A 13,415-nucleotide genomic window follows, 5' to 3' on the forward strand; every position below is an offset into this window, starting at 1 on the left:
GGGAGATTTCACATGTGCAATAACTTTAAAAGGAGTCTTCATATGTTAGGGTGGTGTGGGTGATTACTATTGAAATGTTAAAGGAACCATATGTAAGATTGTGGCCAAAACTGGTACTGCAATCACTTTCAAATTACTGTAGTGCGGTGTATCCCCTCCCCGTCCCCCCTGACTCGAGGTTGCCAACCCTGATGGCGAAACACTACTGACTTTGTGATTAGTAGATAGGTGGAGGGTGGCGCATCAGGCCAAAACACAACATGGCATGACAAAACACAACAACAACATCAGTTGAGGGCTGCAATTTCACTTTTGAAATGACAATATCCTGGCCTGGCCGGACTGTTGTCAGTGATATAAGTATTTGAAATGAACATGATTTCTTAATGTCTAGTGACATATCAGGGCCATTTTATGATTAATTGAAATACATTTCTTACATACGGTTCCTTTAAAACCAAATTGTCCACTGAAATCAGAACTTAAACAACCCCTGAATTCATAATGGTGGGTGGGTATAAATTGGGTACAAATTGTAACCCAAATTTAGCCTGGCGGGCCATCCTATATCATTTGTATATGTATAGTCTGGAATCGACCCATTCACCCTCGCTTAATCCAAGGGGCGGCAAAACGTCAAATACATCCTTCTTCGAAAGGAATGACTTAAGTGCATTGTGTTGCTCAACTTTCAAAGAAAAGCACAAGTCCAACTCCTCCAAAGTTGACGCCAACGCCGATTCAAACAACCGCTCTTCGTTCGCCATAGCCACCTTCCTTGTTGTTCATGATGTCCTTGTTGTCCTTGTTGTTCCATGATGGTTTCCCTGCCATGACACAGCCTTGTTAGGTCAGCATACTACTTGTCTTGCTTATTAGGCTACTGTTGTTGAGTATGGAAGGCCAACAGTACGGTGGCCGACAGGTGCAAACGACGTGCAACTTATGACAACAGATGCAAATCAACAAAACACGTGCAAATAGATAAAACACAACCAACTTAAGAAAACATCTTCATCTTCATTTGACAACACGTGCACATCATTTAGAAAACGCGTTGCAACTTCAGACAACATTTACATTTCAAAAACGCGCTACGAAATTCACAACACAACGGAAGTGTTACCCGGGGAACCCTTAAAAGTGATGAACACCTCTGAAAGGTGGCGAACGGGTGTGACAACAACAGCTCCTGTTTAATAGCCTGACGAGCCAGACCCACATTAAAATGTAGGGTCTGGGCATTCACCGTTCGCAGTGCTCAGTCCGAGGGGCGGGATAATCGGTTGTCTTTCAAATTCCCTCTGCACGCAATAGGACAGTGCTGAGTCTCATGCGTTTCCCACCAGTGGAGCTAGTTGGCTAGTACAAACTTTTGCCAACTTAAAACAAGCTTAACTCGTGTCACACTGTTGGCCAACAGCAACATCCATCTTCTTTGTTTTCAAGTAGCAGGGAATTCAAGCCAAACCGTTGCAACTCTGCCATCAATCATTATGTTAAGCCCGCCTAACGACTTTATATACGATACGATACTGATAGAAGTTAAATTTTTCGAGCTCACAAGCCAATGGAGAGTTGCTAGACTAGCCCTGGAAGCAAATGTAATTTGCTGCCGCTAGGGTGCGTCTAGATTTATAGGCTACCTGTTTAAAGAAATCTGGCTTGAAATGTAAGTATTTGGGTTTATCTTAACATTTTAATGGCACTTAAAAGTGATCAACACCTCTCCTTTACTGTCTGTACGTATGTAGTTCGCCACCTATTAAGAGGTGTTCATCACTATTAAGTGCCCCCCGGAAACACTTCCGTTGTGTTATGATTTTTTTGTAGCACGTTTTTAAATTGTGTGTTGTGAATTGGCAGCTCGTTTCTGAAATGTAAATGTTTTTTTGAATTTGCAGCGCGTTTTCTAAATGATGTGCACATGTTGTCAAATGAAGATGAAAATGTTTTCTTAAGTTGTTTGTGTTTTGTCTATTTGCACGTGTTTTGTTGATTTGCATCTGTTGTCATAAATTGCACATCATTTGCACCTGTTGGCCACCGTACAACAGGGCCAAAAGTACTCTCACTTGCTGGCTGCAGTGCACTGGTGAAATTCTGTTTTCTCAGCAGTGACGCCTGATTTTCAGGAGACGGGCTGGAAGTTTGCAGAGATGCAAAGTATATTGGTCTCATCTGCTGGGCATACTAATGTAATTTACCCACAATATTTCTGATGGCACCTGGAGGCTAAAAAAAAATCAGTCAGTTCTATTTGTTTCTAAACGCTATGTTGATGTCTTACTGGCTGATCATGATTGTTTGCAATTTTACATTTGTCATTTGGTTAGTGTCTAAATGATATGTAGGCCTATACATTTATGTTTGATTAATTAATGCCAATGTAAATAAATGTATTATGGCTGATTAATTGCCTGAGTCTATTCAAAAATGCTACATAACTAAAAAGTTATGTTAACTTTTATATTGTATTAATTGTCTTTACCCCCATATTAATGCACTTCTTGAAGCCGGAAGCCAAGGTTCTTATGGTTTTCCATGGCTTATGCGCTCTGGGGAATTGTTCTGATAGTCAGGTTTCTTCTATCTATCTTCTGAAGATCTGGCGTTTCTCTTCTTACGACTACAGTGTACTTCTGAAACATTCCAAAACTGACACTTCAGGATCTGCTGTTACTATTTCAATATCTAAAGTAAAATAACTCCTGTCCCTATTCCTCCATGATCAACTATCTCAAATTTCGCCCCCACACTTCTACTAATGCACCCCTTCTTCTACCTGCTGGTTGTCTATGTCTAGGCCTAAACGGTTCACAATTCACTTAAAGGAACACGCCACCCAAAAACAGTAGTAATATATGTTCTTACCTTAACTTTCACGAGTTGAGTCATAGCTCTCCCGCGCCGGTAGGTGCACTCAAACGATCTGTCGCGCAGCGCGAATGTGTTAGCATGTTGCTATGCTAGCGGGCTCTGCCGTGGCCGTAGAGAGAGGAACATAGCAGTAATCAAACACCTCCATTTTTTCTCTACTTAAATACAGTTGCACGAGTAGTTGATAAAAATGTGTACGTCACACAACATGAAACGTGGCGATTTTCCAAGCGAATAAACAGGAGAACTACAATGTGTGGCGCAATAGCACTTGGGAGTACTTCGACCTAGTGTGGTAATATTATTAACAGATCAAAAAGAAAAACAATGGTTCCATGCTATCCTTGTGGGGCTACATGAATCCTTGATGGAAAATTGGCCACGCGAAAAAGAAAAAACAAAATCTGACTAAAACATATGACTGCCGCTTCGCTGTGCGGCGGTCATAATAATAGGTGAGTCCAGATGCATCTAAGTATTAGCAAGAAAGAAACATAAGAACAACCCTTTTGAACAATGCGCCTACAAACACTTCGTTAAATTAGTGAATATGGACACAACCAAAATGTTTTTTTAACCTTGCATCTCTAACCAAGCGTTTCAGATCACTAAAATAGGGCTCCTAGATTTGATTCAGGTGATGTGTATGGTTGTTATTTTGGGCCTTCTCTGATTTTATTCTGCATGGGTCACTGGGGTGTGTTATTTGTCCCAAGGGGGTCAGGGAGAGGATGGTTGACATCAAAAGGAACAAGTATCAAAACAGTTGCAGACTGTATCACAAGACACCGCAGATCACATAAAAACATGCCCACACAAGTACTGCTCCACATTTTGTCCTTGAAAGAAAGCTAGTCCACAAACAGATTAATGAGTTAATGAAGACAGACATGCTGCTTTGGTCATGGTCTGGGCGTAGTTCCTGCTTTCAAATGCAATACTCATACAGTATGGAGCACATACAACACAGAAACAAAGGACATCCCAAGTTTATTTAAAATAACTTATACTTGCCAATGAGTTCCAGTGAATGCTTAATGTAACTCTTTAAGGAATAGAACAAAAAGGAGAGGCATCTTAAACACTGCACACACAGACAGAGTGAAGAGGAAAAAAAGAGAAGACAGGCAGACAGAGAGAGAGAGAAAGTGCACACGAGAGATACAGAGAGAGAGAAATGACAGAGAGAAACATAAAAGAGAGAGAAAGAGAGAGAGAGAGAGAGAGAGAGAGAGAGTTTAGGATCAGGTGTCTTGTGCTGCATATATTCCAAAGTGTGCAGATTGTGCTCTTGAGCTTGTTGAATATGATTTACTATTTTTGCGGAGGACATATTTCTTCCATGCCGCCGTAATTGGACCCTGCTGGTGCAGCAGCCACTTCTGATGGCACACAAATGAATAAATAAATCCAGGAACGCCGGGCCATTTAGTTGTTTGACATATACTGATGAGACAATTAAGGCAGAATCAGGCAGTAACGGCCAGAGGACTGGGAGCAGTTGGGCTCGCTCGCAGATCCACACACTCTCAGCCCTCCAGGGCTTGCATCACGTTGTGCATAATCTACCCTGGACAGAGAGGGAAGCTAAATTGCTGATCCGAATCATGGCATGGCATGAACTCAGAACATCAGTCTGTTTGCTACCCTGTTACAGAATTGTATACAACAGATACAGGTCCGGTCAAACTATTAATATATGATTGGCCGAGAGGCAGTCCATGAGTGACTATATCCTATACATCCCCACTCAGACTCTTTACTGCTAGTTATCACTCTACATTTTGCATTGCATTTTCCATTGTGAACAAGTATACAAATTATTGTGCACTATAGCCTCTCACATTCAACATGACATTTCCGTTGCTTGAGTAGACACCAAGAAAATTGATAGGAACTATGTTTGAAGGCGGGGGATGAATGAACAGAAATGAAAATGAAAATTAGAAAACGCAAGTTTGATGTCTATAAACATGATTAGTTGTAGCTGGAACTGCTGTATATAAAAGCAATATGGCATGTGAGTGTGGGGTTGGTAAAGGTAGCTAGCTACCTTTAGTAGACTAGTGATATACCCACGGCTGTGCTTTTGCTGTAGGCACCAATCAACCCCATTCATCACATGCCATATGGCTTAAACAATACACAGCCACAAGCCAGACTACACCAAAGAAAATACTTTACATCAAGGCCTTAATCAGAATATACTCCGAGGGGGACATGTCCCCCTCCCAATATTCAACATATGTTAAAAAATACAATTTCAAATCTTTGTCCACAATATCTGGACTTATTCTCATGTATAGATTTTTGCTCACATCATTATAAATGGTTGTAATTTATTCACCACTAATCAATGTCATTAGATAATAACACGAAAAAGGGAAGATCAGAGCTAATAACATTTTAAAAAGAAAACATATATAAACATATCACCATCTGTTCTATAGATTTGTATATATGACATTTGGTTCTCGATGCCTTCTCGATGGCTAAGGCCTTGCTTCACTCATTAACTGGCCCACAAACAGGCCCCTTTTCCCAGTTGGGTAGAATCTTACAGTTGTTCACAGTTGTCTCAATACCATGCCCACTTAACACATTTACATTATGTAAGTTATGTGTAAGAAACTGTCTTAAGAATGTAACTGCACCCAATGAACAGTAAACGTTAGGTAGCTTTCTGGTTGCTAAGTCTGACATCACAAGTCATTCCTGATTCCTACCTCTCTTTTGTCTAAAAAGTTGACTAGTGCAGCCAGCATGTTTTCCCAACCTGTGAATCTTTTCACCATCACCTCCTTTCAAGTGAGGACAAAACTGTCGTAAATAGTAATTAGTGTAGCTATGCACCCAGACGATATATAATCAAGGGTAAAGTCCTGGCTTCTGTGAAAAAGATTGACCATTTTGTTCTACATTGCTCTAAGCAGTAGGAAAAACTGTTTATGAAGAAAAAAAAAAGAAATCAGTTACACCCTTTACATTTAGGACACATACATTTTGAGTGACAACATCGCCATATGCAGTGTACTTATGCAGACAAGGTGTCAAAGAAACCTGATTAAATTTCCCACATTAAAAAAATGTATGGGGGGTGTGTGTGAAAAGAGCACTAGTTGTCTAGCACCACACCACTTTGGTCCACTTGTCACATTTCAAATATGAATCTGTGGCCACTGTCGCTTGATGTACAATGGATAGCCTACCCTACCATCCTTTGTTATTATTCTTATTAAGCGACCAAGTTATCGTTTGGCACGGCTGAGTTTCAACACTGTGTCAGTTGATATGTTGTAACGCTGCTGCTAGTGCGCTTCATCTAGCTCCGCCCACCAATACACGCAGCCGAGGCAGCTGGAAGAAAAGCTAACAACAATGTGACAATGCTGAGAGTGTGTGTGTTCCACTACTCGAGGTGTTATAGTCATCAAACGGACCAACGTGGAAGCATGCCTTTTGCATGCAGTCCATAAACGCGGACAATAATTTGCACCTTCACACGAGCTTCGACGGAACGGTGATGGCAGTCTAATTTCGCAGGTAAGATCGATCCTGTTCTTTTTTTCTAAATCAGTATGTCATTGTTCTCCCCAGATTTGCAGACGGTATAAAGCCGCCTATTACTAACTGTCGTAACGTTAGATGTAGGTTACACAAGTGGACCAGGTGATTTTAATCAATTGCTGTAGGCCTGTGTATTGATTTAGGCTTCTTTTTTTTAGAAATGAGGTTAACGTTTTCACTAAGGCCGATGCGTTGGTTTCATCAGTTGAATTTGAAATGAAGCATCTCATAGCTTTATCGTATTGAAAATGGACACCGAGACAGCTTATTCAAAGATTCAAATACGAGCACCCTCCCTAACAAAAGATATTGCTTGGTATTCTACAACCGCTTGAACATTTTAATCGGCTGTTCATGAAATGAGCACCTTTAATGAGCACCAAATGATGGCAACCTTTGTCATTATTCTTTCAGTTGCCGGCTTAAACTCGTCATAGAAGTGAGAATGTAGGTATCTAGGCTATTTTGCCTAGAGAATAATGATCTCGACTTGAACACTCCATCATATTACATCCGAAATCACAGTCTGTTACGCGCGGGTGAAGTAACGCTTGAATTAGTTTCTCTGTGGCGCGAATCGTAGGTATGGAGTGGACTTCATTCTCAAGACACTCGGACGCGTATCGCAGTCGCAGAAGATTTCACGAACTCCTAAGTAGGGGCAATAAGGTTAGCTATATCCCTTAAAATTACCTCTACAGGCATTTGTTGTCTCGCAATGCAACAGTCTTTTCAGATTCGTGCCTAGCCATGGACCATTTAAAGGTCGCATTGAGCCTAGTTTTACCATGTTTTTGCGCTCTATTAGGATTAGTGACTGTTTCCTATAATCCCATCACCATTTACACTCGTAAATTAGTCTGCTCTTTTACTATGATAATAAAGCGATAGTTTTCTTATAGCCTACGTCTGCACCTTGGCATGTTTTCGGCAAGCTATAGGCTACATAGCCATGTGGCACGAGTAGGCTATATGACAGTCTACATTGGCTGTAAGACAGGCTATTGAAATTGAAATTGCGCCTCGTTGAAAGAAACAGCAGACAGATAAAAAACCTTGATAGTGTTCATTGCTTGTTATCTTGTTTTCTTTCACGCCGTCTCCTCTGTAGGCTATCTTGTTTCCTTTCAGCCAAACTGGTGCATTTGCATTCAGTTTGGGGATTAATTATGTGTTCACCTTTCATGTTGGCTGATGCTTGAGTAGCCTATTTGGGATTTTCAGGTACAGACAGGACACTTATGAGGTACTCTACATAGTGTTTCTCCATGGACACGTTGCACAACATGTCTGTTTTGTGAGGATGTCATTGTAGCTTACAATCAGTCACTGGAATCTGCTGATTCGGTGTGTAACAAAGCTACTGCACAGAAAATGTAGCACTTCCTACTTTTCTTATCACAGTAAAAATGGGCAATGTATATTAGCCATTTGCAACATTTTGTATGTAGCCTAGCTCTTATTCTTGAGAGGCACTAATTGGAGCCGAATTCCTTGTATGCATCAACATCCTTGGCCAGTGAAGCTGTGTCTGATCTATTAAGTCATCCATGTTGGTAATTTTCTAGTACCAAAGTTAGCTGGAAACTCAGTCAAGATGAAGGTCAATCAAGAAACGGTTTATTCTTGTCAATGAGGCGTGTCAAGGGAGAGAGACAGCTTCACCCAAGAGTTCCACCAGTATCTCTAACTACACAGAGGTTGATACTAACTTTGTTACAAACAAAATGATGAGGATTAGGCCTTCATCAGGTCAGATCACTCTTTGTTCTGGGATGTCTCTCAGAGGCCTATGTTTTCACACCTGGAGATAGGCTCCTATTGAATTCAAGGATACACAGGCTACAAACTACAAACACAAGGGATACACAATAAAAGCACAAATGACCATAAGAAACACACAGTACATACATTTACAGAAGGATTCTGATTCACAACACTTTCAAGACAAGTCTAAATGTTATGCAAGTTATAGCATTAAAAGGAAAGCATGATTACTTCTAACTCAGAGTTCTAATCTCTGAGAGTCCTTCCTCCAAAGACAGTCGTTAATTAGGAGCACCCCAATCTACACCTGGCCAAATGTTGGTGGCCATGGATGAACATGGATGGCTGTTCGCAAGTGTGGTGATTCAGAATATTGATATTTGCTTCAAATGCAATTTACTTCTTAGACTGGTTCGTCTGCATTTGTAAGAAGCCTACTTGCTGACAAATACACAGGTTGGTATGTACAGGTTCATAAGACAACTGTGTAAACATGTGTTGTAATTAAGTTATAATAAAGGTGTTTTTTTCTAGTTTTTTTTTGTTTTGCTTTATTGCTTTGCTTTGCTTTATTCAGGAATTTAATTAACTTTCTGAAATGCATATATCTCTGACTCTCCATGCAGAAAAGGTGGACATGTCACAACGAAAAGGCAGCTCTGTATTAATGCGATCAGATATTTAACACAGTTGTTTTGACACATTTGTCAGTAGTTTAAGAAAACGGCAAACCATGCCTGTTCTGCACATTGTCCGGCCCAGTGGTTCTCAACCGGTGTGCTGACACCGGTGTGCCGAGAGGCAAAGTGAGGTGTGTCTTGGAATTTTGAGGAACCTAATGTGCTTTTATACAGGTTCATCAAATAGGCTATAGAGCTATTTTTAAATGCATCAATGACACAGCTTCTTGATTTAAAAAGCTCAATCAACATCATGCGAGCATATGCCTACCTGAGACTCATATGGGATAGAGAAACATATGGGCATGAGAATGAACACTCCTGTTATTTAAATAATAATGTGTGTGACATACTTTACAATCAATAATCATTAGTCGATGTGCCTTGGCGGTTTGGTTTGATCTTTGGTGTGCTTTAGCCCCCAAAAGGTTGAGAACGTCTGGCCTAGCCCCTATCCAGCTAACATCTTCCAAGTTTTGGTTGTGCACTCTGAAATTCATTAGCCCAGGGACCAGACCAATCTGAGAATGCATTTGAATTTGTTCTGGCAGATCCGTCTGGCCTCTCTCCCAGGAACTAACTTCTTATGTGGTATGGAGCAGGCTTTGTGCGCTGACAGACAGAGGGGGGTGGTTGGCAACACTTTTGTGCACAACCAATGGCTGTGCTGTTGGTGTCGGTGTTAAATGACACAGACATGTATTTTCCTTTGAAGTTGTATAAACGACTGCATTTAAAACATTCTTTTAGAAGATAGATTTGTTACCTGTACTACTGAAAGGACTCGGTAAGAAGTTAATGTTCCAAGTGAAGTTTAATTTCACCGTTGGTTAATTTCACCGTTGGTCACCGTTGGAAATTAAAGGTGAACTGAAAGGGTCCAGGGTTGGATTTTCCAATAACGTCTCTAAACACGTTATGAAGACTCTAAAGGCATACCATACAAAACTTGTTTACCTTTCTAGCTGTGTTTCTCGAACCATCCACGTTTCTGGCATTGATTATTGTCATTTATGTAGGTCTGAGCATGCGTGAGGCGAGTACGATGGACATGGCAGCGCAGGTTATCATAACATCAACAAGAAATATGCAAGTCAAAATTGAGTAAGTTCCAAGTATGACATCTGTAGGCAACATACTACTTATATATTCACATGTTAATGGGTAACAAATAGGGCTAACTGGTTTATTTAGATTTTTTTTTTTCTTTTTTATGAAATAAGCACAAAATGCAATGCAACACATGTAGGTCTTTCTTGGCAATCGTGTACATGTCTTGCCACTAATATGACCGTTTTAGGCTCTAATGTGCTTTTTTTAAATCTGAAATTATGTTAACGTATAGCTTAAGGTTGATCCAGACCAACCTTATGAACTTATGACCTAGAAGATTTACGGACAAAAGTATTGGCACCCCTTCAGAAATTTCAGCCATTTCAATAGCTCAACTGAAACAACTGGTTTCCCCAAATTCAACACAATATCACCAAAATGCTGCGGGAAGTGAATGCTGTGAAACTGATACAGTCAAAAGTCTTGGCACCCTTCAAAAAAAGGGTTTGTACTGATAAAAGCACACTCATTGTTTAAATCCAGTGCTAGGGTTATGGGTAGTCAGACGTCAGCTGTAGTAGCATTCCTGAGAAATATCAGTCCATTTCTAATGGACAATAGACTTATACTCAAGACTCAAACTCATACTCACTGTACATTTCTATTGGTTTCTATGGACAGTGTGATGTTTTCTCCAAGGATTTCCAAATATTTGAATGGCTCTACCTACCCCTTTATATGCAGCTGACTATCGGTGCCAGAGGAAGCAAAATAGGCCTAGCAGGGGTCGGCAACCCGCGGCTCCGGAGCCGCATGCGGCTCTTTGATCCCTCTGATGCGGCTCAGCTTTTGAAATGAATTAATGAGTATTTAATTAAAATGTATTTTATTTTAGTTTGTTCATTTTCAAAATGTAATATTGTAAGTCTATCTGAGTAATTTAGCCTATATAACTTTCCACCTCACTTGACTCTGTAATCGTAGCTGCACAATATTGTTACATTCGTGGTTCGTTGCCATGTCAATATCAAACAAAATCACCGATTTCCCTCCATTTCAGTCAACGAGAACATATTAATTGTTATTGTTAATGTGTGCACTGGCTGTAGGCTAGATAAGGAAAATGTCAAAAAGGAAACGTCAGCGACCACAGCTTGCGAGCGCGAACACAAGGCTGAAATGGGAAAGTTTCCATCCGAAGACTGATTCTGAAAACGCAAAATGAACTGCCCATTATAAAACGCACACTGCAATGAGTTAGTATTGCTGTGTTAACCCTGTTCGTTCCACTTGCATGTGAGAAATATAAAGACAAACCTGCGCTCACGTTTAATGTCAATTCCGCGCAAAACTGTCACATCCATAACGCCAACACAATGCCATGGTATTGAGTTGGCGTTATGGATATGACAGTTTTGCTTGGAGTTGCCCTTAAATGGTGACAGCCTCAATTCTTGCATGAAACTTCACCTCACTGAATATGAGCCAGCCAGACTCCAAGGCCATCACCAAATCTAATCTCTGGTAGGCCTAATGTTCAATTTCGCCAATGACGTGTCAATGAAAATTGAGTGTTGTGTTGTTAACTATAATGTTACTTTGCATACCAAAGGACACTGGAAAAATAGTGGGTGGTGTTTAGCCTACATGGGAAGCCTAAGGCCTATACTTCTGTCATTCCACTTACTTACATTTCAAGTTACTTGCACATTAAAACTAGTAGAAAATGTAGGTTATTTAAAAATCCTCTGTTGAATGAAAGTACTGTATGTTAAATATCCAAACTTTTTCTTGTAACCGTCTTTATGTGGCTCTTCTGAGATTAAAAATAATAATACATTTGGTAAACGTGGCTGTCCAGGCAAAAAAGGGTGCTGACCCCTGGCCTGGAGTATCACCTAGTCATTGCCATGTATCAGTTTAGACAGGGTGCACTTTTCAGTGTATGCTTCATTCTTCCTCATCCAAACATACTGCTGTTCTATAAGCATGAACAATACAGAATACTGAACCAAAACCATAGAATTAACTGCCAAACCTATTTTTCTGATGCTGTCTGGAGATTTGTTGACCAACAAGCCATAAGCCAATTGGTTTAAAAATCCCTTTGTTTAGTTCAGATAAGGCTTGCAGAGATGTGGGATTTTTAAAGCATGGGGCTAATGGCTATACTTGGCAACATCAGTACTGAGCAAGTATTTCAAAACAGGGACTTGTCAATGGAGTGGCTACACACACACACACACACACACACACACACACACACACACACACAGACCAGCATCTGAAAACCTATCCAAGCTTCAGTGCATGGTTTGGAATTTACCCTCACGACCCAATGAGGGCTTTTTCAGGAAAATCCTAGACTACACACTGACAGTCAAAATAGGGACCCTGATACAGACCCTAGGCCCTGATACATTACACACACTGCCTTTAAAGGTACGAAAAGCCAACAGTCACAATATTACTTGGTGCGTATCAGTTCCATGAAACCAAACCAAACCAATTTTATCAAACCGAACAGTGTAAACTGACTTGCTGTGGTCATAAGTTGCATTGTGTTAGATGTGATGTAGCACGGCACTATGATTCTAGCTTCATTTTACATTCAAAAATACTAGTTTGTATCAAGAAAATGGCGACCATGTTTTATTATGATCATGTTTTATAAGGGTTATAGTTATATTGTCACTGCTTAGAATGTATTTCACAGGGAAAATTGGAATTTCCATAGTAAGCAGATAAGAGTGCAGACCTGGGAAACTCCCACATGTTAATGATATCTGATGCAGTACTTTTTCACCCCCACACACACACACACACACACACACACACACACACACACACACACAGACAGTCACACTGTAATTCTCATACTATCAGTCTTCGCACTGTCACTGTTTTGTCCCCATACTCAATGGGCGAGTGGCACTGGTCTGTCTGCTGTGTATGAAAAATGGCTGTCCAGTGGAGCGGTGGATACACGCGTCACCAGTCGCTACTGCATTTATGACCTGTCAAGTGTCTGCGAGGCTCGGCTGCTCCGCAACTCTCTCCGTGAGGGACGGGGTGTAATTTCAGTTGACGGGTGTGTGTTTGCTGTGTGTGTGTGTGTGTGTGTGTGAGTTTTACTGTGAGCATTTAAAACATGAGGATAGAAGATTTACCAGACATTCACCTTCAACAAGCAGAGTAGAGAGCCATAATTCCATACAGAGGAGTCACGGACATGGATGCTTAGCTTTCTTCAATCTGGAAATGAGAGAGAAAGAAAGTGCGGACTTTCAATTAGTGAGGTTCGAAAGCACCTATTACATAGTTTGAACCCCATTTTAAAGTGTTACTCAGGTGTCACTATAGCATTAGCCACCCTTTAATCTCATACTACATAATTTAAAGTTGTCGGGAAAGAAAGAAGGCATTCTTGTGGCCAAAAGGAGGAACAGTTTCTGTTTACAGAGACCT

General features: G+C 40.6%; 1 protein-coding gene across 1 annotated transcript in view; it reads left to right on the forward strand.

Moving 5' to 3' along the window:
• Positions 1–6,255: 6,255 nt before the first annotated feature.
• The window catches only part of st6gal2a (ST6 beta-galactosamide alpha-2,6-sialyltranferase 2a), a 76,413-nt gene continuing 69,253 nt past the window's right edge, over positions 6,256–13,415 (forward strand). Inside the window, exon 1 of the mRNA XM_076264052.1 lies at positions 6,256–6,423. The gene's annotated coding sequence lies outside the window, so the exon portion shown is untranslated. The remainder of the gene's footprint in view (positions 6,424–13,415) is intronic.

This window comes from Alosa pseudoharengus, unplaced genomic scaffold, assembly GCF_046254945.1.
Source record: "Alosa pseudoharengus isolate Yale_2024_CS ecotype anadromous, Long Island Sound unplaced genomic scaffold, YU_APseudo_1.1 YU_APseudo_1.1_scf_3, whole genome shotgun sequence".
NCBI classification, from domain to species: Eukaryota; Metazoa; Chordata; class Actinopteri; order Clupeiformes; family Clupeidae; genus Alosa; species Alosa pseudoharengus.